Raw genomic sequence first — 26,385 nt, forward strand, 5'->3', positions numbered from 1 at the left:
GTCAGTTCACATCATTCTCCTTCTCAGTGGGTCCCTGTGTCCAAATCTTCTGTCTCTCCGGCCACCAGTCACGTTGAATGAGAGCGCTCCCTACCAACCGCATTTTAACCTCATTACCTCTGCAGAGACCCTGTCTCCGAGTAAGGCCACATTTGAGGGTACTGGGGGTTAGGACTCTAACATATGGTTTTGGGGGGGACATAATTCAACCCACAACAGACACATCCTTTCGTTCGATCTCCCTGCTTTCTTCATGGGGGGTCTCGGGCCCCGGGAGTGAAGCCACCGAGAAAATCGCTGGCGGAGCCAGGCTGCCGAACGCCTCGCTCAGGACTGAGAGCTCCGGAAACTGCAAAGCCCTGCTCGGCTGTGGGCCAACGGGAGCCTCCCTCCTGCGACCCTCTCAGAAGCCTGAGACGCCCGATCAGAATGCAAAACCTTTCCCCTACCAGACAGCCAGTACTGCGACCCCAGACGAGGAGCGGGCACCACGTGTGATACGGTTTCTTTACTTTCTGCCTCATCTGTGATTGTAGCAGTGGTTCGGACCACCTGTAGCACAGCATACAGGGTGGCGAGCAACGGGACGCAGGGAGTCGCCTTATGGTCCCCAAGAAAATGCCTGCGACTCTGACTGCCCTCACCATGCAGACGATGTTTGAACTTTATAGGAAATTGAGAATGTTTTCTCGCTCTTTATGTTCTGTCGGGGACCCTCTCTGATCAATCTCCACCTCGGGCCTACTGACGCGACCTGAAATCCTGCCTCCCGTGTCTGGTCCTGTTCTCAAGAGAGCTGAAATGGGGTGCCTGCGTGGCACAGTCGTTAGCGTCTGCCTTCGGCCTAGGTCATGATCCCGGGGTCCTGGGATCGAGTCCCGCATCAGGCTCCCTGCTCGGCAGGAAACCTGCTTCTCCCTCGCCCACTCTCCCCGCTTGTGTTCCCTCTCTCGCTGTGTCTCTCCCTCTGTCAAATGGATAAATAAGATCTTTAAAGAAAAAGAAGAGAGAGAGCTGAAATGGACTCTTCCCACGTAGCCGAGGGCTTGCACAAACCCAGGATGAGGAGCGAGTCCGATGGAAACCAGACAAAGCGGAGAGCTGCTGGGATCCAGGAAGACCTAGTTCAGTGCTTGGGCCAGAATCCATACCCCTGAGTGTCAACTCAGGGTCTAATTAAGAAACCAGCACCCCCGTGTCTTACTGGGGCAACCAGAAGGATCACCTTTAGGCAGCCTGAAGTCACGGCAGGGAACTGGGGAGACACTTGCCTACGAGTCCTAAAGTGACGTCTGGGACACTTGTCAGCTCTGGAGCAGTGCCCCCATCAGCCCTTTATCAGAGTGTACCAGCCTGCGGACAGCCCCTGCATGGCGTGAACTTGGGGCAGTCTGGACTTCACCATGTACTCAACGCATTCACGACGGTTGTGAAGCCCGGGACTGCGGCATCCGCGTCTTCCCTGCTCGATCAGAAGCACTAGGAGGGGGGGCGCCTGGGTGCCTCAGTGGGTTAAAGCCTCTGGCTTCAGCTCAGGTCATGATCCCAGGGTCCTGGGATTGAGCCCCACATCGGGCTCTCTGCTCAGCAGGGAGCCTGCTCCCCCCCTTTCTCTACCTGCCTCTCTGCCTACTTGTGCTCTTTAAAAAAAAAAAAAAAAGAAGCAGCAGCACTAGGAGGACAGGGGCCGCTGCGTGCCTTTCCCAGCAGCGCACCTCAGTGCTAAGCACAGATTCCCACACAGGGCCAACCCCGATCCATATTTGCTCAGCAAACACATGAATGGCTCCCCGACTCCACACCCACCTCTCTGAAAGCCTGTGCCCTTTTGGAGCACTTTCTCCCTTTCAGGTTTACCCAAGTTCATTTAAATTTAGCTTTAAAAATATGCCCAGACTCTCTGCTCAGCGGGGAGCCTGCTTCCCTCTCTCTCTCTCTCTGCCTGCCTCTCCATCTACTTGTGATTTCTTTCTGTCAAATAAATAAATAAAATCTTTAAAAAAAAAAATGCCCAGAGTACGGGAGCCAAAAAGCCCACCGCAATCTGCTTTACAGACCCACCTCTCGGACATGGCGCTGTGGCTCTCAGGTCCCCAAACCCCTTTAATGCTTTCTACCAAGCAGGCACACTGCCCCGTTTGTTCTACACAGTGACTTCCTGTTAGAGACTCATGGCTAAGGGCTGACCATCTCACACAAGGTCACACAGCGAGAGCGTAATCAGGGCATGATAGGAAATGTATTTGGTGTTTGTCCCCTACTTCTGGGGCAGAGTTCCAAAAACCCTAGGGATTTTCCGAGTAATGGGAGTGTTGTTTGTTATTCATAAGGCATTCCTTCTGAGCACAGCCAAATTTTTGCTTACGAGGTGACCCGGGTGGGGCTTTCAGGACCCTGGACCCCTCAGGAGGGCAGTGGAGCCCGCAGCTGGGCTCTCTGAACATTCTAGAACAAGGAGATGAGCTTCCTGGCTGGGGAGTATGGAGAGGTGCTGGGAGGGGGGCCCAGCAGAGAGATCACGCGAGCTCCACTCCCATCAGGGTGGGTGTTCCTGAGTCTCCTCCTTTTTTTTTTTTTTTTAAAGATTTTATTTATTTATTTGACAGACCGAGATCACAAGTAGGCAGAGAGGCAGGCAGAGAGAAAGAGAGGGAAGCAGGCTCCCTGCTGAGCAGAGAGCCCGATGCGGGACTCGATCCCAGGACCCTGAGATCATGACCTGAGTTGAAGGCAGAGGCTTAACCCACTGAGCCACCCAGGTGCCCCGAGTCTCCTCCTTTATAACAAACCGGTAACGGCAAGTAAACTGCCCCCGGAGCTCTGGAGCCATTTGAGCAAATCCTCAGACCTCAAGGGGTCGACTTTCCGGGCGTTCACAGAAACAACCTAACATTTGCAATGGGTCTCGGGGTGGGGGGGGGGGGCGTGGAGAAACAGTCCTATGGGACTGAGCCCGTCACCTGCGAGGTCTGCGCTAACCCCAGCAGACAGTGCCAGCATTTCACTGAATCAGGAGACACCCAGGGGGTGAGAGAGAACAGGTTGTTATTGGGGAAAGCCCACGTCTCGGCTCGGAAGTGTTCTGTTTAATCAGTGCTGAGCAAGGACTGGCGCGCAGACCCGGCGGATTCAAACACGCTGTTTACCGGAGGGTTAAGTCCGCTGCCGGATGTGGCTCTGCTGCTTTCAAAGTCCTTTTGGCTTCCCAGCCCACCTCTGAGCACTGTGACCACGAGGTTCACCCCGCCACCCCAAGCCATGTCTACACTTTGACTCGCTGCCACTCGGCTCCCAGGCTCCCAGCAGGCTCCCTTGAGAGCCCGTCAGTGACTAGGGGACTTCCCGGACTGTCCCTCAGGCACCAGGAAGTTAACTAAAGAGGACACTTTTTTTCAGTTCTCAGCCCTGTCTTATCTGAGGTGTGGCACACAGCGCTGACGCCTAGAACCCCCCGTACCAGACACACAGCAATCACGACCAGTCCCTCTGTTCCCTTGATGATGACCAAACATCTCCCCACCTCCTGAAAATACCAAGGTCCCTCCCCTGACCCTGGGAGGTCCTCATTACGATGCCTGCAGTTAAAAAAAAAAAAGTGAATGTATAAAGAACAGATTTTTCGTCTGCACAGCCTCCTTGGATAGATTTTAGCAAATTGCATTACACGGGTGTTTCCAGGAGAATCTGTTTAAATTCTAGACACATTTTCTCTTGGCACTTGAAACCAGGTTCCAGACAGCGGAAGTGGTTGAATACTAATCACTTGTAGCCGAGGACATTTAAAGACCCATCTTTCACTTTTTTTTCACAACTTGAATCATCTGTTCCTCATGCTTCTTGCCCAACCCGCTTTTCAGAAAAGAAGTTCGTAAACCAGCAAAATCCATACTTGGGATGAGATCAATGAAATTAGCATGAGTGCTTTCCTTCCTTCATTGATTCCACAAACATTTATTGGGTGTTTCCTACCCCAGGCAGAGGGCTGAACGCTGGGGGGGAGGGAGCGATGAATGAACACTGGCTCGGGGCCTACCCCCAGGTGCCAGAGTCTCGTAAGAGAGCAGGCAGGAAGGAAAGAATCACACCAATGAGTGTAAGACAGCGACTCTGGGGGCCCGAGGGCAGAGAGGCTAGGCCTGCAGTCTAAGGAGTGCATTTCCCAGGGATTTGAGCTGAGCGAGTTCCAGAGTGGGAAGACCGCCCTCCGGACTTGACACTAGGTGTGTCAGAAGCTAACTGGGCAGGAGGGATGGGGGGCACTTACTAGGCAGATGCCCCCCAGCAAGTGCAAGGTCCTTCCAAGGGAAGGGCGCATGGCCAGGTCAAGGGAACTTCAGAAAGTCTGTATGACTGCAGGAGTAAATGGTCTAACATGAGGCGGGGGGAGAGGACAAGGGCCGGGCCACCAGGCAGGCGGCGAGCTGTGCTAAGCACGTTTGTCCCAAAGCCCCAAGAGCAACGGGACTCCCTGAAGGGCTCTGACCACAGGGCTGACACAATCAAAGCATTACCCGAAAACATTACTTTCACAGTAGCATAATGAGTAAAATCATTCCTATTGTACTTGTCATCCGAAATAGAAAAACGATACAGATTATCATCTCCTCTAGAGATGACAGTAATGACACGTTGCAACTTGGAGGGTCACAACACACTGGGAGCTAAAACATGGGACTCTTGTCCCCTGTTCCCAAGTCTCTGGACATCAGTTTTTAAAGAGTAGATTGAAAATTTGCCCATTTTCACACTGGGTGACCCTCTCAGCTTATGCACTTGATACGCTCACTGACTTCTGAAGTGTGTGGGTATAAAGAACTCAGCCGGGGGTCAGAAATGCAAGCCGCCTGATGTCTACCGCTACGAACCGAACCGTGAAGCCCTGCTCCCTGTTCTCTCTGCACGCTGGCCTATTTCTCCTCCCTTTCTCGGCTCTCAGTCACCCAACTTCTTAACTGCTGTGTTACTCTCTAAGGCAAGTCGAAATCGTCCTAGACCATTGAAATGTAAACAGGGGGGAAAGGACTCAGGGCTCCAAAGAACAAGCAGGAATTGTGAAATGTTTCATACACTCAAGGAGTTAAAATACAAGACTAAAAATTTCAGCAGAGAAAAGGAAATTATTTCTTTTAAAAAGAGCCAATGGGGGAGGGGGTGCCTTGATGGCTCAGTGGGTTGAGCCTCTGCCTTTGCCTCGGGTCACGATCTCAGGGTCCCAGGATGGAGCCCCGCATCGGGCTCTCTGCTCAGCGGGGAACCTGCTTCCCCACTTCTCTCTGCCTGCCTCTCTGCCTACTTGTGATCTCTCTCTCTCTGCCAAATAAATAAGTAAAATCTTAAAAAATAAAATAAAAAATAAAAATAAAAATAAAAGGCATCTATAAAAAAATTATGGGTAGAAAAATTACACGCTTTCCCTCTGAGATCAGGAATGAGCCGAGAATGCCCACTATTACCACCTGTATTCAATGCTGTACCAGAGGGCTGAACGGCAGTAAATCAAGATAAATGGGGAAAGGATAGAATTGGAAAGAAAGAAATAAAACTGTCATCATTCTCTAACTACATAATTGGTTTCTGTAAAAAGTCAAAAAAAATTACAGATGAATTATTAAGAGCTAGTATGTGAATTTAACAAGGATAATTTCTTAAAAAGCAATTATTTCTACATTACATACATAATTAGAATCATACATAATTAGAAAATGAAATCTTTAATATACCTTTAATCTCTTTATGTTTGATCTTTGTGAATGTGTTATCCAGTCCAAAAAAAAAAAAAATGTTTTTGATTAAACAGTCTTCAGTTGTGGAAAAAGAAAATTTCTAACAATAGCATCAAACACACACATACACACACACACACATACACACCCTAATCTGTAGGATAACAGCAGCCACTTGAGTTTAAAACTCTCCACACCACCTCCCCGAGACGGCCCAAGATCACCAAGGAGTGAAAATAAACCACACACGCCTTTGGCATTACCAGAATCAGGAAGAACTTCAAGTTATGCAGAGAAATGTGCACTTAAGCACAACAAAGCTGTCTTGGGAGCTCTGCGGGGGTTCAAGACCTTGGGAGTCAAGAGTGGGGAGAGGAGTCTTAGGGAAATTCTTGAAAAAGAAGAATCCTGTACGTGGTGCCGTCACACTGAGCTCTGTGCTCAGAAGGACATTGCACTTGGTTTAAAGCTCTGTTGTCACCCTCTTGAAATTCTTCACAACTTCGTCTTTGAACCAATGCCATCACGCATGGGAATTCAGGGAGGCTCAAAGCGAGTGCAAAGAAAGTGTGTAACGCCCGCAACCGGGTCGGTGAGAAGAGGGCCCCAGAAGACCACTGAGTTTGACCCTGAACTTGTTTTGACTGCACACAGAAGGCAGTGTGTCTGTCCTAGGACAGGCTAAGGACCAAGCATCATCTTCCTTCTCTCCATTCACTGACCACATATGCTGAAAATTATGCCACGAAGGGAGGGGGAGCGATAGACACCCCAGAGCGCCTTTTCTTCTCAGCCCTTCGTCATGCATCAGTAACCCAAAGGTAGCAAGTGTTGTTAGAATGTGAGCATATCTAGAAGTGAAACAGAAACACTGGGGTTAGTTTTGTATGACCATCCCAACTTCTTCCTACGAAAAAGTACATATGCACATCCAAACCAGGAAATATTCGCCGTGTGATTTTGGGGGGTTCCACTCCGAAGTCAAAGGCTCTTATATTTGCACTTAAAATTGCCATGGTGATATAAAGAGGAAGAGTAGAATTCATGCTAACGTTCAAATTTAATTTTTTCTTTACTTAAACGAGATTAAATGGCAGATTAAAAACACCATCGCAAATCAGGAGATGGCAAAAGAAGGGAGCGTGCTTTATATGTCGTGTCCTTCGTGACTTTTTTGCCCTTTTGACCAAAGCGTTGGGCATCTTCATTTTGCATGTGGTGTCCCAATGATGGAGAAAGTGTGTTGCTATTGCCCGCGGGCACTCTCACTATGGAAAAAGGGAAACACAAACACGGAGTGAGGAAGACAGAGCCGACTTCGCATGCGTGAGACACAGGCACCCACACAGACCTTGCGGAAAGAGCCCCTCGCTCGGTTCAGGGCTCTTTGGTGCTGAAATTCTGGAGGAGTTTTGAACAAAGGACCCCACATTTCATCTTGCACTGGACTCCCCGAATTATGTAGACAGTCCTGCATGATGGCAAGGGGACCCATGGGTCCAGTTGGAACTGGAGACATCCCTGTCAACTTTTGTTTCTTACGATTCTACACATGCGGATACGTTATAATGAGCGTATAGTTTTATTTACACACATGCCCACACATTTATCATAGGCCGGCCGTTGAAAAGCAAGGAATCATCCTCCATTCAGATCCAGGAACAAGCGTTTATTGGAAACATGGCTTGTTCCATCGCGGAGACAGCTAAGGCACAGAGGAGCATGGACCCTTGGGTCAGAAAGTAGGAAATTAGTCAAAAAAAGAGAGGGAAACATGTCAAAGACAGAGGAACCAGCTCAACTACCCCAAGTTTGGGAGAATCTGAGCATCAGGAAAGAAAGAGAGAAAGAGAGAGAGAGAGAGAGAGGAAGGAAAGACAGGGCGGGCGGGGACCGGAGGGGAGGACAGAAGGAAGACAGTGATGGACTGTAATTCAGTGACTAGAATAGGAATCTGTGAGTCCATAAAATAAAAAGCAGAGAAGTAAATGAAGAAATACATGAGGGGGAAAGCAGGGCTCTTCCTGACAGCCCAATGCTAAGTGATAAATGTAGAAGTGGTAGAACTGGAAAATCACCTTTTTGCAATCATTACAGCAAAGATTGGTTTGGGCAAGAATCTTCAGCAGATGCTAAAATTAAGAGAGACGGTTTAGCAAGGAGCAGGATATTTTCACGGTTTTAGTGTTTCCCCCCTAGACTGCCTGCTAACTTCAAGGGGAAAGAAAATAGGTGTGCAGTGGAAAAACCGAATGCTAATTTGGGCGGGGGACCAAAACCATTAAGAATGAGACGCAGGTAGGTATCATGTGCCCTCAGATGGAATATCCTGAGAGAGACACACACCAGAAAAGCACCAGTATCGTTATAAGAAAACATTAAAAACCGGGGCGCCTGGGTGGCTCAGTGGGTTGAAGCCTCTGCCTTCGGCTCAGGTCATGATCCCAGAGTTCTGGGATCGAGCCCCGCATCGGGCTCTCTGCTCAGCGGGGAGCCTGCTTCCTGCTCTCTCTCTCTCTCTGCCTGCCTCTCCGCCTGCTTGTGATTTCTGTCAAATAAATAAATAAAATCTTAAAAAAAAAAAGAAAGAAAACATTAAAAACCGAAATAAGAGAAAAAATAAACCATATTCATGGATTGAAAAAACCCAGTACTGTAAAGATGTCAACTTTCCCCAAGTTCTCTATAGAGTCAATGCAGTCTAAATAAACACCCCAGCAACATATTTATGACAACTGAAAAGCTTATTCTAGAATCAGATGGAAATCTGATGGGCCAAGACTAGCGAAGACAATCTTAAACAAGAACCAAGTGAGATGATCCAAAAACAAACCTTATTTTAAAGCCACATTGATTAAGGTGATATTGTGCACGTTTAGATAAATAAATCAATGGAATATAACAGAGACTCTAGAAATGGACCCTCTGGATTTATAAGAACATGGCCCTGGAGAGCAATTTGGAAAAGACAATCTTCTAATTAAGTGATGCTAAGTCAATTAGAAGTGGAGGTCATGAGGCAAGACTCCTACGGGTCACAAAAATCAATTCCAGGAGGACTGAAGGTCAGTGTGAAAGGCAAATGATAAAACTTCTAGAAGATTACTGTCCCAGCTACCAAGCTCTGGTCTCTCAGCCCCAGACCCCCTCTTCTGTGCTTGGTGACTCAGGGGCTGGGACTCTACATCTCTCCTTTGCCGGCTGGCTTCCTGCTAGATTCTGCATTAGGAGCTGCAAGAGGAAGCCGGGGAGACGGAGATCCGAGCAGAGGCTGCCTCCTTCCGGCTCCACGCGCTGTTCCGCACGGCTCCCTCCAGCTGCAGCCATCACCCCCACCGCGGCTGGCTCCAGCCTCCAGCTCAGCCCATCCACTGCTCCCGCGCCGGAGCTCGGAGAAGCAGCTGGACGGCACCTGAGCCTGCCTCCCTTCTCTGACTTCGAGGTTCCACTAACACCCACTCTTCTCTTTGCTCCCCGGTCTTAGAGGCATGACCTGTTTTTGGAAGCGGTTATCTCCATGTTGCTATAAGCTCCCTTTTTTGTCTTCAGGCTGTGAGATCCGTGGAACCATTTCTCCTTATCAAATTATCTCTGTTGTACACGGTGTCTTTTCTGTTCCTTAACTCTGCCACGACTGATTCACTAACAGGAAGAAGATTCTCATGACCTCGGGGTAAGGAGAGATGTCCTGCGCAGGACACAAAGAGCGCTAACCTTAAAGGAAAAGCTGGGGGAGTTAAATCACTTTGAAAATATCAAAAGACAGCGCTGAAAGGATTAAAAGGCGATTGGACCTCAATAAAGCTGATAAAAAGGGCCAAGACTGCAAAATGTACTTCACAAAAGGAGAGAGACCAATGCCCAAAAAATGCGTAAAAAGGCATTCAACCTAATTTGTCACGAAAGGAATGCAAATTAAAATCAAGAGGAGCTATCACCACAAACGATCAGAAAAACTGGAATTAGAAAGAAAGGCCACAGCGTCACAAACATACCAGCCCACCGTGGGTGCAAGGGTCACTTAGTACAACAGTTAGGAAAGCTGTATAGCATCACCTACCAAAATTCAACGCATGCCCATCGCCAAGCAATTTCACTCCTATTTGCGAATCAAACTGAAATGCAGGCTCTTTTCACTGGAAGTCATGTGCGATAACGTTCACAGAAGTATTTTTAGTAATTGCCAAAAACCGGAAAACCACACATGTCCCAAAACAGTAGATGGAAAAATAAATGATGCTATATTCATATAATAAAATACACACGGGAAAGAGAACTCATATATGAAAGCCACCTACTCTCAAATTATATAGAAAACAAAAAAAAATAATATATTCTATGTATGCAACCAAATGTATGAATATGTATGAATGAAGGTATGTATGAATCTTAAAAATTTAATGTTGTATGCAACGTATGCATGAATCCTAACAATTTAATGTTGAGGGGAAAAACAAAATCACTAAAGAAAACATACAATATGATTTATGTTTAACAAAACCAGCAGGACCAAACCATAGTGTTTAGGGACACATGCTTACATGGTAAAACTACTTTTTTTTTTTTTTTTAAGTAGAGGTCGTTATCAAGATGGTGACTTCTAGAAGATACGGAGTGGCTGGCACGAAAGGAGGGAAACACAGGTGCTGGCAATGTTCTCTTTTTCACCTCGGTGTATATACAACTTTGCTTTTCAATAAACCATAGAGTCCTACTGTATCTGGGAGGGCACCGTTTTGTATGTGTTGTATTTCACAATAAAGAGGATGGAAATGTTGTGGCCCACGCTTCTGAGGATCACTTAAGGATTACATGAGATTAGGTGGGTGTACAGAGAGCTTTGCAAAGTATCTGACAGGTGATGAGCATTCAGGACATGGTTGTGACCCAGCGCAGTACGACTGAGAGACAGAAGTAACTCGAACCCAGAGCTAGGAGAAAACAAACCCTCATGAGAAGCTGTCAGAGGACCAGAAATGGTTTCCAATAGATGATAAAGGCTGTGGGTAAAAGGGAGAGGTGAGTTTTAAGTATGTTGCAACGGATAAATGCCAAAGACTAGGAATCATTCCTACCATGTTGCCTGGCTCACGAGAGTCTCCCAATAATTATTAGAAATACGGACAGGCAGATGGAATGATGGATGGACGGATGGACGGGTTGATGGATGGAAGGAAGGGTAGATGGGCAGAGGAGCAGGAGGCTGAGTGGACGCACAGGTGTGTGGGAAAGTCGTGGGTGTGCGGATGAGTGCATCAGTGAGGCGATCGGTGGGCGAGGGGGGGGTGGGTGCATGGAGGGACTGGACGATGGGTGGGGAAAGGAGCTGAGAGTTGGTCTGATGCAAACCTTGCCTCTCCAGAGTGAAGAGACTTTCTCCACGCAGTCCTCTTTGCCCAGAGCTTAGCACAAGACCATACGCAAGCTTTTATTTCGGGCTTTGTGATTACAGGGATGCGGGTGACCACTTTCGCAGACCTTCTCATGGTTCTTCTTGGTTGTTTACTGGCCAGAGGAAGGGGTTATATCAACCTGGATCTCTAATACCTACCATTAGGGGGAAGAGAGCTGATTTTACCTACAAATTAAGTGTCTGGCAGGGCTACCAATTCAGGCTGAAGGCAGAGTATTAGAGTGGTTTTTCCACCCAGACAGACCCCCCATGGGGAGGAAAGGCTAAACTAACGAACATCCAATGGACAGGGACGCAAGCATGAAGAGGAGGCACCAGGCTAAAAACATGTTTTGCTAACACAGCCTCAAATGACAAGCAGGCATCCGGAATGGAGACCACCAAAGCCACAATTTCCAGTCCAGTATCATATGTAATTGCAGACTTCAAAGGTTTGTTCATTGCAGGGAAACATCACTACATGCACCAAGCAATCACTATGTGCCTTTCACTAAGACTGTCTGGTTCTCAGAACTGCAGACGCCCACGGACTTCGGAGGCACATGCTATTGTCACAAGGTCTTGTACATTGCTTCATTTTTTTCCTATTATAAAGCATAACATTCTTGTGCGTAAATCTGAACATCTCCTCCTACCTCTCTACCCGCCCTTCCCAGTCCCTCATGTTGGATCTATTTCCTTCCAGACTTTTTTCTTTACATGTACACAGACGCATGTTTTTTTATTTAAAAAAATGATGTCAAAATATACATGTATAGTATAATAAACAATCTAGTTGGTCTTTGTCCCCAGTTCCTAGAACAGAACTCTAAACCGGCAGAATTTCCTGAGCAATTGGAGTGCCTTATTTTGCATAAGGTGCCCATTTTGATCACACTTGAGTTTATGCAAATGAGGTGACACAGGTAGCGCCCCTGGATAGCTTCGGGATGGGGCCGGTCCCCAGTGATTAGAGGACTAGAACTTTCAGCTCCACCCAGCAACCTTGGGGAAGGGGAGAGGAGACGGAGCTCCATTAAAAACTCTCGCGTGAGATCAGATGAGCTTCCGGGTCCGTGAGCCCGTGGAGGTGCCGGGAGGGTGATGCCCCCAGACAGGGAACTGGGGACTCTGTGTCCCTTCATACGTCCCTTGTCCTACACATTTCCTCCATTTTCCTGCTCCTGAGCTGTACCCTTTATAATAAACTGGTAAATATTGGTGAAAGCGTCTTCCTGAGCTCTGTGAGCCATTCTAGCAAATTCTTGAACTTGAGGAAGGGGTCCTGGGAGCTGCAGGATGCAGCCAGTCAGCCAGATGGACAGCTGACATCCTGGGACTGCGGGGGGGATCCTGTGGGACTGAGCCCTTTCCCTTTCGTAAATGGACACTCCCTCCAGAAGTGAACTGAATCACCGGATACGCATCTGGTTGGTGCCTACGATACATTACTTCTCACTTTTTCGCAGTGTTTACTCTAAATAGCTTCCAATGGAAGGACTCCACACTTCATTCCCTTCAATCGTTTAAGAGGAAAGCAGACACTAACGAGACCCTCCAAACCCGTCACCGTTTCAGTGTGTGTCCGGCCCCTGGCTTGTGTGCGCTTCTCTTTAACTATAAAGCATCCGCAGCTCCTTTCTGGGACCTGCCCTTGACCTTCTGGAGCCATTAACGCCCAGAACTAGGAGGGGCTGTAAGATTCTGAAAGCCCAGCCCCTTCCCTCCAGTCCTACAACCGATACTCTGGCGCTCCCCCACAGGGATCAGTGCTGGAATTAGCCTGATTTGATTTCTTTCCCTTTCCCACTCCCGCCTCCCTTATCCTACGTTCAGTAATAAATCCTAACCAACCCAATTCAGGGTATATTCCGGGAACAGGACTCATGACACACAATAATCCACGCACACAACAAGCCATCATCTACCAAATTAATCTCCTGTTGACGGACTTTCATGTTATTTCTGAATTTCCCTACCCCAGACCACGCTGCACCCACATCGGGGCACAGCTCCTCCGATGGCATCTTCCGCGGCCGCCCACCTGCCTACTCGTACCGGTTGCTTTGGTGGACAAGCCAGCTGTCCCGCCTCCTACCGTCATCGTTTAAAAATAAGAAGGTAAACACCCCTGCAAGCAACCCACTACCTTTATTAGCAACCCCAAAGATACATGACTCAGTGCGCGTGTTTATTTTTCCTGGAGTTAAGTTAGGATCAAAGAGCTCAGCCCACGCTGCTTCCCGAAACGCCCTACTCTCAGATTCCTAAGTAATCAATGGTTATTATCGCACACCCTCGCCGCAGGCCGGTGTAGATGTATTTTCAGATCAATGACTCAGAAAGAGTCCTTTGTCTGAGAAAGTACGGGGTCTCGCGTCTCAGTGTCTAACCTTTTTCCAGCTCCTCGGACGGTCCCAGATACAAACGACGCGGTCCGGAGTGTGGAGAGACTTCCTTGATTGATGCTACGGGGAGATCTTGTGGGACTTCCTGAAAGGAAAGCACTCCAAGTGGGTTGAATATTCCTTTTTGAACCAAACGGCTAGGACGTATGGAAATCTGTTTGGAACTCTTGTTGAGGAAGCCTTTAAACATGAGCTAAACTATCTTACTCTCCAGGGAATCCCCAGAGCAGGGACTTCCTCCATGTCCTTCTCTCTTGGCCCAGAACCCAAGGCATCGGTGAGGTCATCCCTTCCCTTTCCTCTCCTCGTGGGTGAATTGGATCTGACAGTGTCTGAAAGTCCCCTTCATCTCTGCCTAGGGGTTTCCACTCACCGAACAGCTGCAGACGAAGTTTCAGGATGCCAAGTCTCCATCACCTTAAACGGGCCTGAGCGTGGGCGCGGCTCCCTGGGGCGGCCTCCAGGCTGACTAAGGAAGTCAGTCCGCTTCCAACACAGCCTGCGAGCGAAAGAAGAGGTGTGCGGACCGCACCTCCCAGCGGCCTCCCAGCTTAGCCTCCTCGTGGAAAAGGAGAGAACACTGCCCACGTACTCCTAACACCCAAACCTGGCACCAGCTGGGTACAGAACACAGCCATCTCCCCTGAGTGTTAGCGCTCACGTCCTAGCAAAGACACGATCTTATTTTTTTTTTTCCATCAGGGATGACCAACTTACAACAGTCTCCTACTGACCCACCTCTTCCTGTCCTGGGGGGAAAATATATCCTCAATTAGTCCCAGGCAATTCCTTCCTCTGGTTGGCAGGATGCTGGGCCAAACCATCCAAGAAGGGGAGAATGGAATCTTCAGAAAATCCTCTCGGGCCCGATGCTCGGAGCAAAAGACAAAGTAAGTGCAGAGGGCACAGACCCTAAACTCTCAGTGGTGGAAGGGAACCCCCGCCATCGGACTGTGCAGGCATGGGGTGGGGAATACAAGTTTTCAGAGTTTGAGTGGTTTACCCAAAGCAGACCATTAAGCGGCAAGTCAGAGGTTGCTGCCTACTTTCTCTCCTAGCTCCTGGCCTGCGGCTCTGTCGGCTACAGTACATTGTTAATGTTATTAGAAACACCAGAAACACAAGAAAGGACTAGAATGCATTGTTAATGTTATTAGAAACACCAGGAACACAAGCAAGAACGTAGCTGACTGGCAAGGCCCCTCTGACCACCTGCCAACACTTTCTTTTTATTATGATTACTATTACTTGTATTATCATTATTATTATTATTATTATTATTAAATGCTGGTGTCACTTTTTTTTTCACACTTAGCTAAGCTGAAGGTCCTGAAGGGGAAGCACCAGTACGTCCTTTTCCACGGCTTCAGCATCACGCCGGCCCAAGCTGTCCTTCTGGACAAGAACCTAGGGCACTGCCAGCCAGAGAGATGTCGTTCAAAACAGGGGTCTTCACTCCCATGAAATCCACACATCCAGCTAGCTCTGGCCTCCAGCAAAGCCTTCCCACTGTTTGCCCGACCTGGCAGAGCTCTGCACACTAACCAAAGCAACTCCAAAAAATTAGTCTTTATTTCTCTCAAGTTTGCACCATCGTAAGGAGAGACACCTGTTGAAAGAATCTTACCCAGAAAAACATAGGTCCTGCATTTTTGCATTGAAATTCATTGATTTTTTTAAAAAAGAGGTTGATTAAATTTTATTTCATTTAATGGGGGTCAGAAATGCAAATAGATGGAAATCCTTCCCCATGACGCTGTTAATGGGACTCAAGAAAACTAATGGCAAAAATGCCAGGTTAAGAGCAAACAACCATTTCCGATTGGTCTGCACAAAAAACACACTTGCTTTTTACACAACTAATTCTGATCTGAGAAAGTGCCAACTGGCCACAGAACCAGGAAACCCTGTGTCCGAGGCTGATCTCTGTCCCAGGTGAACGTGGGTTCTCTCAGCCAGGTGTCATCAGAGAACCAGAGAGGGGCAGACACCGCGTAAGACCAGTGTGGTCCCCAGGCTGCTGGCGCGAGTGTCCCCTCTCCCGCTGTCTACGCCCGGCCCACCAGCCAGGGGCTGGAGCCGTAAGCCAGGGTCCCCGCAGGAATTCCATTCTGCTACTCCTGAATGGGAGGGAGCACACTGTGGATCATCAACTCAAGTTTATCATCAGAAGCGGGTAAAGAGGAAAGTACACGCCTTACGAGACCAACTATTTTTGGTCCCAAGTGAGACTTGCTACTTTTCACGAAAATCTGCCCTGAGATTTTGCTCCTTCCCTGGTCTTGGTGGAGCACCAGCGGCTCTCCCTGCCCTTCCGTACCCCCCCCACCAGGCTCCAGCCCCAGCTTTGCTTTCTCTTCTCTACACCAGCGACCCAGGTACAAGAAGGCAGGAATGAAGCCCGGGAGTGCCCTTTCTGAGCTAACAACTCACGTCGCCAAACACTCCCCACCGCGGGCTATTTGGTGACGACATCCTGTCTCCCTCACCTGGAGCAAATCTGTCTGCATCAGGGGACCATATCCTGCCCCCCACGGATACGCACGCCAACACACCTGTATGCGACCTCACCAGGGAGCCCCCTCACCTCAAGCCAATTACCCAATTCGTTTAATTTTATGAAAACACTTTAGATTTCTAGAAGGTAACTTGTTTTTTATCTTGCAATAAGCAGCCAAGCTCTAAGAGGAGATACATAGGCAGAAAATTTAAGATTTTTAAGAATTTGTTTTATTTATTTGAGAGAGCAGGCAACAGAGAGAGCACGAGCAGGGGGAGGGGCAGAGGGAGAGGGAGAAGCAGACGCCCCACTGAGCAGGGAGCCCGATTCGGGACTCGATCCCAGGACTCCAAGATCATCAGTTGAGCCGAAAGCAGACTGAGCCACCCAGGCACCCCAAGACTTCACTATTTTTAATTGTATATGTAATGGGAGTAATTGTTCCCCTTGTAAGAGATCCAAATATAGAAGTTTCTAGAGGAAAACACAAAGGTCCTGCTTTATCATCTCCACCCACTTTATCTCCAAAACTAATTTACCTGAATTAACAGTTTGCTGCATATCCTTCTAGATGTATAAGGTTTTTTCTATGTATTAGAATATAATATATATTAATAGCATATATAGGACATAAATGACACCATACAATACAATAATATGTATTAGAGATCTTTTCGAATCTGAACATGTATGTTTATCTCATTATTTTTAATTGTTGCTGCTTTCCATTTTGTGACCATATCATAGTCCTGCAATCAACTCCGTACTGATGGCAACTTAGTTGTTTCAGGTATTCTTATCGTCATATGCACATGATTTTACATATATGTATATTGTCTATATCATTCCTTAATGTAAGGCATTTCAATCATTTCTAAATTTTCCATATTATAAATAACTTATAAATAAATCTTTGACTGCATTTATGTCTAGACATAAATCTAGACAGATTCCTAAGAACTGAATCACTGAATTGGAAGGACAAACTTTTAAAATCAAAGTTTTACATGCTTACTTATCCAATTACCAATCAGAAAGCAGACACTACTGTTAATCACAAACAACACCAAAAAAGTCACCAAGGAGACTTTTATAGAGCATATCCTGGGTATCTGTTACCAATTATACCATGCATTGGGCACAAGTTTTCTGAACTATCTCATTCTTTCTCAGATAAATACTTTCATTCTTTCATACTCATTCTTTCTCAGATAAAACAAAGTCCAATGTAGGAATCCCAAGAGCCAAAAGTATGTTCACAAATACCCCCGAATAAGAGCTGAGGCCAAACAGCATTATTTCTATATTAGCCACTCAGCGGGGACAGCAGCTTCCTGTGGCCGATTACGCGAAGGATAGAGACTAAAGAGTTCAGGCATTGGAGTTACACATGAATTTGAATCTGCCCCTACAACTGGAAGCTTCTTCTCTCGTGATACCTCTCTCATTCATCAACTTCCGTCCCATTCTTACAACATCCTCCGTCCTGCCCATATCCCGGCTCTCCTAAATTTAACTCATCCTGCCTTTGCCCCCAGATGAACCTTCCCATACGGCAATTTGCATGCCTCCCTCTACGGGGCCTCCCAGTACCTAAGAGAACTCCACTACCTAGGGCAATGTAGAAGACACCATCACAATCACTCGCCCCAGCACCTGGAAGAGAGGAAAAAGGAAAAGAAAACTGGATAAACTCACAAACACATATTTGTGAAAAAGCTGTTGGGAGCTTGGGATTCAAAGTAGTCTACCAACTAGACTGTAGAGAGGGCAAATGTCTCCTCCCTGTGAACGCAGAGGGAGGAGATGGGGACGGTGGGTGGTTGGACGGGTCGGCCGTGGACTGATGGAAAGCGATGAAAAATCCCTGTGAAGAGTCACTGAGATAAGATACTTAATTTGGTGGTTTCAACCAAGGTTTCTTCACATCAGTTTAGATGTGTGCAATCTGAGAGTTGGAAAAGATAGCTTGGTTTAGCTCAATGGTTCTCAACCTTGGCTGCGTGTTAGAATCACCTAGGAAACTTGAAAGAACCACCATGGGGAGGCAGGGGAAAGGGGGCATCCAGACTAATTACAACCAAACCTCTGCGGGTAAGGCCCAGACCTCAGCCCTTGGTAAAGTTCACATGGTGATGCTGGTGTACTGCCAAAATTAAGCAGCACAGGCTTAGTCAACATGCTCATATGATCCCCTGTGGTTTACGTCAGACTTTAATGTGTTAGACTATTTTATCTCCTTCGCGCTACTGAGGGCTCAGGTGATGTACAGATCATCTTTGTATCTCTCCCATTCAACATAGTGCCTTACCTAAAGCCAGCAGAAAAAGGCAATAATAAAAATTAGAGCAGAGATAAATGAAATAGAGATTTAAAACAAACAAACAATAGAAGAGATCAATGAAACGAGGCATTCATTCTTTGAAAAAAGCAATAGAATTCTGTCAGCCAGACTCATTAAAAAAAGAAGAGGACTCAAATAAATAAAATCAGAAACGAAGGAGAAATTAGTACCAACACCACAGCAATACAAAGGATTATAATTCTATATTATATAAAAATTAGTATACATATAGATTAAATTACATGCCAATGAATTAGACAACCTAGAAGAAATGGATAAATTCCTACAAACATATAACCTTCCAAAACCGAATCAGAATGAAATTTAAAAATCTGAAATAAGAAGTGTTGGCAAGGATGTGGAAGAAAAGAAACCTTCATGCACTGTTGGTGGGAAGGCACATTGGTGCAGCCACTGTGGTTCCTCAAAAAATTAAAAATAGAATTATCCTATGATCCTGTAATTCTGCTACTGGCTATTTACCCAAGGAAAATGAAAACACTAGATCAAAAAGATATGCACTTCTGTGTTTATAGCAGCGTTTTTTACAACAGCCAAGATGTGGAAACAGCCCAAGTGCCCAGCTGAAGGGATGAAAAACACACGGTATATAGGCCCAACAGAATATGACTCCGCCATAAAAAAGAATGAACTCTTGCCTTTGCAACAACATGGATGGAGCTAGAGAGTATATACTGCTAAGTGAAGTAAGTCACTCAGAGAAAGACAAACACCATATGATTTCCTTCGCCAAAAAAAAGCAAAAAAACGCGTAAAGAAAGATGAAGAGACAAACGAAAAAGACTTAAATACGGAGGACAAACTGGTGGCTGCCAGAAGGGAGGCGGGTGGGGGCATGGGTGAAACAGATGAAGGGGATTAACGGCGAGCACTTGAGGAGCACCGAGGAACGTGCAGAACTGTCGGATCTTTATACTGTACACCCGAAACTAATATAACAATGGGTGAATGATACTCAAATTTTAAAAAACGGTTAAAGTGGTAAATAAATAAATAAATACAGAGCTTTACATGTAGTAGGGATTCAATAAATGTTCTTGAGGTGACTGATTAAACACACTCCCAAGAGTCACGCTCTCGGAATTCACCATCAGGAACAAAAATCCATTTTTTTTTAAAAAAAATCACAAATATAACACCTCAAATAAAAGAAAGAAAATGGCATTTCCAAGCCAAAAAAATTCATACCTTACACCCCTGGCCCAGGAAAATGGAAGTGGCTACATTTCCAGGGAAATCACATGAACAGAAATGAAAGAAAAGGTCCATTCTCTCATCTCACAAGATTGTTCCCACAGGGCTTCTCCTCTTTCTGCAAACTCCCTGACATTTCTCTAACCAAGTCGGAGCCAGCAAAACAACAAGGACATTAGGTTTATGGCCACCTGGTAACCGTGGTTACCTGGTTTGATTCCTCCTTTACCTATGACAGTCTGCACCATCTAGGGCAAATTATTCAACCTCTCAAATGATTCAACCTTTGAGCCAAACCTTTTTCAAGTAGGTTTTTAAAAGATAAACTAAGGTCTATTATAATTTTGGGGAGAGTTTGAACAAAACTCCACTCAAAGAGAACAGAGTCCGATCTAGAAGACAGACCGGAACTCCAAGTTGCTGTGAAAAATGACTTTTACAAGCAGAAGGGAGTGGGAACAAGAAAGTTAAACTAGGCAAAAAAGCATGTTGTTCACTGCTAGGTCACTTTCCTCAGAAGATGGCAGGGGTCCATCAGGCAGATGACTGACTAAGTTAAGATCCCATTTCTGGGAGAGCCCCAACTGTTACTAAGTTAAGTCTTGGTTTGGTGACATGGGCTTAGCACAAGTGACTCCATTTGGAGTCTTCCGTCTTGTTTTTAACAATATAAAATGGAGAAAAGAACATAGAACTAGTTCATAGAGCTGTGGAGAAGATTGAGGGCAATGTTCTAAGATTATACATCTAGCTCATAGCAGACATTCAAAGAGGACTTCTGTTTGTTCTTTGGGACCATTTTTTCCCTATATTTTCTGGTAAGAAAATCAAGATCTTGCTTCTAGTGATTGCCAGAACTTATCTGGGCACCCAGATCGACCATGGAAGAGATATGAGATATGAGATATGAGATACCCCTAGAAAGGTTCAATTAGGAAAGGTTTCGAAGAGAAAACATCACAGCAGCAGAATGGGGACAGAGCACTGGACTGGCCAGGAAGAGAGATGGCTTTTTCTCCGAATGGAGAGCTGAACTCTTGAACCGACTCAATGTGTTTTCCTTTGTTCTGCCTTCGCCTGGACTAGCCCAGAGCAGTGGGCGGATGGATGTCATTGCCTATTTCCTCCCCGTTGTTTTTATAGACCTACATTTTGAGAGGGCTAATTGTTAGAGTCCTATTCCTTCTTCCCCACAAAGAAGAGAGCTTTGTTCAGCAATTAAATCAGGCTGTCTGAGATGGAAAGCCTTCCATTTTAGAGCAAGGTTTGGCCCCCAAAGTCAAAGAAACGTTGCCTCTTTTTTATGGAGCGGACCATGGTTTCTCCCTCTGAGACCGAATTGGATGTTTCTGCCCCTCAGAAACACTGGTCCCTCCATGACCTTATATGGGGAGTGAGACCCGCTGCCAGCCCAGCAGGGCATGACGATGGCTATTCAGACTTCTTGTTTCAACTTCCAGCGAATGAACACAAGCAGGTTGCCTCCGGTTTATCCATATAACAGCCTCGGGCCTCTCTCTTCCCTTGTTTGAGACTTCTCGAATTTCAGATTCATAGCGAGGTAACCTCACCAGCCACTGGGCTGCCATCTCACGAGGTCTTTTTGACACCCAGCTTTGCAGAACAGACGTATTTTTCTCCAGCCTTCTAGAGCCCCTGAGAAAGGCTCATTGCTGTTCTTTTAAGTGATTGTCTGCTCCGAGATTAAAGGGTTTTGTTCTGTGTTTTTAATCCGAGCGTAAACCCCTTCAGTCCTTTCTTTGGGAAATACTGGCCAAGTTCCGTGGTGCAAGTCCTGTGGCAAATCCACCCTTTCAGCTGGAGACTCGGGAGCTTGGGTCTGGCAGGGTAGACAGCCAGCCCCACGAAGCACCCAAGCAGAATGGCAGGGTTGACGGCGGAAAGCAGGAGGCTGCGGGATCTCGAGGAGAATCTTCGAGAAGAACCAGAGGAGTCAGCCTTCAGGAGGGGAATGAAACTGTCTTCTCAGCAGCAGCAGCTGAGAGCTCTTCCCTGAAAGCCCCATGGAGCTCTGCCCCCTCGCGTGGCACTGTTTTCTCTCTCTTTCTGGGGAGGTGACTCTCACTGAAAAAAAGAGCTAGATCGGGGGGGCGGGGGGGGACAAGCTGGTTTGGTCCCAGCTGCTACTATGCCGGAGACGACTACCGCCCTGCGGACCTCCGTTTCTACATCTGTTAAGTGATGGAGTTGACTGAGAGTCCCGAGAGCCCTCAGCGAATCTAAGCTTCTAAGATGAGAAAAGCTCATATTACAATGTGTTTACCCTCCTCTCTGATAAGAACTAATTTTTTCTCCTGCATCTCCTATAAAAGTTCCTCCTAGCACGTAGCAGTGTTGGACCGTAACAGGAACTCCATGAATTCTGACAGAGTTAATGAATGAATGAATGAATGAACAGACGAATGAACCCGATTTAACCCTGCTCCTGGCGCTTCCGATTAGTGCCACCCTGGGGAGCCGGGGCCCCAGACAGCAGTGTAGCCTGCCTTTGTCCTTAAATGCCCTTTGCAGCTTCTCATTCCTAATCCCTTGTGAGCTGTGGATTTAAAAGACTAAGAATTACTTGTCCACGTATAATCTGCTTGTCGTTCTGGTGTAAGAAAGCCCAGATTCTTGACTGGGGCTAGGGTGTATTTTGGGTCCAAGTGACCCAGACTGCCCGTTGAGGGCAGCTTTTCCTGGGTAGTGTGTCTTTCTGAAACTGAGTAGCAAGCAGGTTGCTCCAAGGAGACCATAGTGTCTCTAGAAATTCCCTTCCCCTTTGACCAAACCCGTCCTCCGGGGGCCTCTAGTGGGCCTGATACCTTGCAGAACAGAGTTCGGTGGTCATTAAATGTGCTTCGTCTTCCTGTGTCTGGTGCTTTGTTAGTCCCAGTAAGGGATCTGGTGTCACGTCACACTGTGTGTGTGGTCTCTGAGGCCCAGAGAGGCCCAAACAGCTGAGCTGAGGTCACACTGTCCCCTGATGAGCAGAGAGAGAAAGAGCCAGCACTTTAACTCCCAAGCCCTTAAGTTATAAAATGACGAATAACAATGTATGTCACAGCTTCTCCCCCACTCCGTGTGAAGAGATGCAAAGTGAATTGAAAGAGAGAATAAGGCAGGAGACATGAACAGACACTTCTCCCATGAAGACATGTAAACGGCTAACAGACACATGAAAAATGTTCATCATCACTAGCCCTCAGGGAGATTCAAATCAAAACCACAGTGAGAGACCACCTTACACCGGTTAGAATGGCCAAAATTAACAAGACAGGAAACAACATGTGTTGGAGAGGATGTGGAGAAAGGGGAACCCTCTTACACTGTTGGTGGGAATGCAAGTTGGTGCAGAAGCTTTAGAAAACAGTGTGGAGATTCCTTAAGAAATTAAAAAAGTAGTTTAAATTATAAAAACCATACTGAGAATCTCTGAAAATGCAGTGAGCTCTCACTATGGAAAATGACGGACAGTATTTGTTAGAAATTTCAAGTTTTCAAATAAAAATTAGAACTGTAGAAAACACATCTATCATTTCAAGACTGATGGTTTTTCAATGCTTTACGGATTTTCTGACGGGATCAGAGGGCTATTAATCAATGTGATTTTTTAATAATACATTTTGAAACGTGTCAACATTTAGATCTCCATAACTCAGTGAACCAATATTTCCCAAATGACTTACATTGAATGTTACATAATCATGAGTGGATGAAAAATCAATTCAAAGAGCAAGGTCAATCAAATGAATTTTAACGTAACAAGGTATGAAAAGTTTCACTGGTTCACATCCGATCTAATGCCCCAAGAAAACTTTAAAAAACTACCATGTGTCCACTTTGGGTATAGGATCAAAGAAGAATACTCATGCTTTTCTGAAAAAGGTATTGATATACTCTGCCATTTCTATCTATATATCTATATGAGGCTAGAGCGTCGTTATATCCTTCAACACAAGCAATAAAGGTCTCGACAGATGCAGCACCAAACCAGATACGAGGATTTGCCATCAAGGAGATTTACGAAAACTATAAATGCCATTTTTCTCACCACATATTTTCTATTTTGAAAATCAGTTGTTTTGCATAATACGTTATTTATCACCCGTAATGAGTTTATTTTAAAATAAATTATTAAATACATGTACTTTTTAAAAATTTCATGGTTTTCCTTTCAAATATACTATATATGGGTAGAAGTGACCCATATAAACAAGGGCTCTGTTTAAGAGCGTGAAGGAGTCTGAGATCAGAAAGTTGGGGATTGGCGGCTCTAACTTATAGTACTTTGCTTGCTCTCAATTCGGAACATTCCAGTTGTAGCTGAGCTCCACCTTCAATAGAGAGCCAGGACAGAAAAGAAATCCCTGGGGGTTCACAGTGCCAGGGGTTAATCATTAAAGGAGGCTTCCCTCTGTTGGGTGCCCTGGAGGTGTTTCTACCCTGGGGCAATGCACTGTAGGAATTGCTTTGGGGATGGGGTAAAGGGTTTGCCTTCTGTTCTCGAAGCAGAGAAACACGCTGTAATTGCGAAGGTCAGCAAACTTTTCAGGCTGTTTTACAAAGACCGAGGATAGAAGTTGAGGATCTGGAACTCTCTTCCCCTAAAACTATCTCGGCAGGTGTACCCCTGGGAAAGTCCTCATGGACACCCAGGAACTGGGTATCCCCAAAGATGCTCGTCTATAGGCCTTGTTTGGAAGAGGTAGACCGGGAAAAGGCAGAACCTGGGACCCCGAACCTCCCGAATCTCCCGTCTTCAAGGCTCTGCAAGCATCCCTGAATCACAGCCCTTTGAAGAAAATCGGCCCTTCATTTGGATGCAGACAGACCTTTCCACAGCCCCAGGACACAAAAGCCTGCTTGCTGATTAACATGAGACTCAGTCCCAGACCTGTGGTTGGTGATTCATCTGGCAGGGCCTGGTCAGCTGTGTGGTTCTTAGGCTGCGTGACCTGGCATTCTGACGGACCCAGGCCTACCCCGGGTTGTGCCTGGGCAAAACCAAGCGGGACCATAGAGTTCTCCTGGCCTCAGTTCCACATCTGTAAAGTGGGAATAACAATATCTACTTTGCATCGGAAGTATAGGATTGAAAGCTACCACTCTAGAGTTTACTCTGTGCTGGGATCTGTCAAGGTCCCTCTTCATTTATACGGTTCGATCCTCACAAAAAGCCTGAGAATTAATTATGGCATTTCTTCACTTCTAAGGAGAAATTTTGTCTACACTTAACACATCCAAAAATTGAATTTTGTCTTGTGTTGGGTGTGCATATGGTTTGTTCTACTTCGCATTTAAAGTTTAAAAAATCTACGGTGAATCTTATAATAAAAAATACGGCATGAACTTCTCCACTTTATGAATGGGAAACAAGTTAAATCACCTGTCCAAGGCCACACATCTGCAACGCGGTGGGACGAAGCCGGACACAAGGCCATCTGTCTCCAAAGCCTGGGGTTGCCTGGTCAATTCATCCCACCGGGGGACCTGCCTCCCCTCGCCCCAAGCAGCCAGGACTTGGAAATGAACTGAGTCGCACCCAGGCCCTAAGTGTCCCCTCTGCCTCGTTACTCACCAAAGGTAGTCACCAGATTATCCAGGTGAGGTATCCTTGGTTCAGTTTATCCAACGGGTGGGAGGTAGAGTCGCTCCGATGCCTGCAGCTTAGTTAAGGCCTCAAAGAACTGAAAAGGGACAGCTTACCCGTACCCCCCACCCTCCCGCAGCATCGAGGAGCCACTGGTAATGCAACATCATGAAGCATGTTGTATATGGGGACGCCTCTCCACTGAGCCCACCCCCCCACCACCATTAGTTTCTTTCTTACAGTCCCCCCCACCCAGCCCACCCCAATCTGCACTTCCCCCTGTGCGCTGAATCTTATGGGGCTAATGATCCCTGCACACGACAGACATGAGACTCCCGCGATCGGCATGCGAGCCATTGAATATCGCCAAAGACTTCTCTCCGGGAGTGTGCAAGCAACCCTCTTTAGTCCTAAGTAGCAGAAGTCCCACACTTTGGTGTCCTTCTGTGGTCTTGACGGGGGTTCTCTTTTAGTATATGGTCTTAGGAGTAAGTCAGAACCTACAGGTTGAAACCAGTGCCTTTATAAAGATTACCTGAACCATCGGTGCCTTGTGAAGACCTGCTCACCTGCCAAGAAAATCTTGATCTAAACCCACTCACGCTGTGTAGGAAAAGGAGAGCTCGAGAGGAAGTTAGTAAGACAACCTTCACAACCCACCCCTGCCAGTCTTCAGTTGCTCCAGCTTTAGCTTAAAAGAGGGCAGCAAGGGGCGCCTGGGTGGCTCCGTGGGTTAAACCACTGCCTTCAGCTCAGGTCATGATCTCAGGGTCCTGGGATCGAGTCCCGCACCGGGCTCTCTGCTCAGCAGGGAGCCTGCTTCCTCCTCTCTCTCTCTCTGCCTGCCTGTCTGCCTACTTGTGATCTCTGTCTGTCAAATAAATAAATAAAATCTTTAAGAAAAATAAAAAAGACAGCAGTGGTTTGTGGTGCAGAAGTAAAAGCCTCCGGGAATCTGGAAGAGTCTGTGTTTTTGTTATCGCTCTGGACGTGTTTCCAATCCGTCTGCTAGGGTAACTGCAGGGGTGGGGGTCAGATTGGTGGCAAAGTTTCTCAGCCTGTTGCTTTCGTTTCACTCACAATGGTTGTTAAGGACTGTGAAGGTAAAGTATTTATGTTGTGGAAACTCATTACTTCCTTTGTGGTTTCTTCTACTGCTTTTAAGTTTGATTTTCGTCCACCCAGTATTTTCTTCTCCTTTTCAACAGTC

The 26,385-nt window shown here is 46.6% G+C and overlaps 1 protein-coding gene across 1 annotated transcript in view; it reads right to left on the bottom strand.

The window, feature by feature from the left end:
• PFKFB3 (6-phosphofructo-2-kinase/fructose-2,6-biphosphatase 3) overlaps positions 1–26,385 on the bottom strand; it is a 150,282-nt gene that overhangs the window by 48,519 nt on the left and 75,378 nt on the right. The window contains exons 15-16 of the transcript XR_004287216.1: positions 13,897–14,022; positions 13,509–13,608 (exon numbers count right to left, since the gene is read on the bottom strand). The gene's annotated coding sequence lies outside the window, so the exon portion shown is untranslated. The remainder of the gene's footprint in view (positions 1–13,508; positions 13,609–13,896; positions 14,023–26,385) is intronic.

This window comes from Mustela erminea, chromosome 6, assembly GCF_009829155.1.
Source record: "Mustela erminea isolate mMusErm1 chromosome 6, mMusErm1.Pri, whole genome shotgun sequence".
NCBI lineage: Eukaryota > Metazoa > Chordata > Mammalia > Carnivora > Mustelidae > Mustela > Mustela erminea.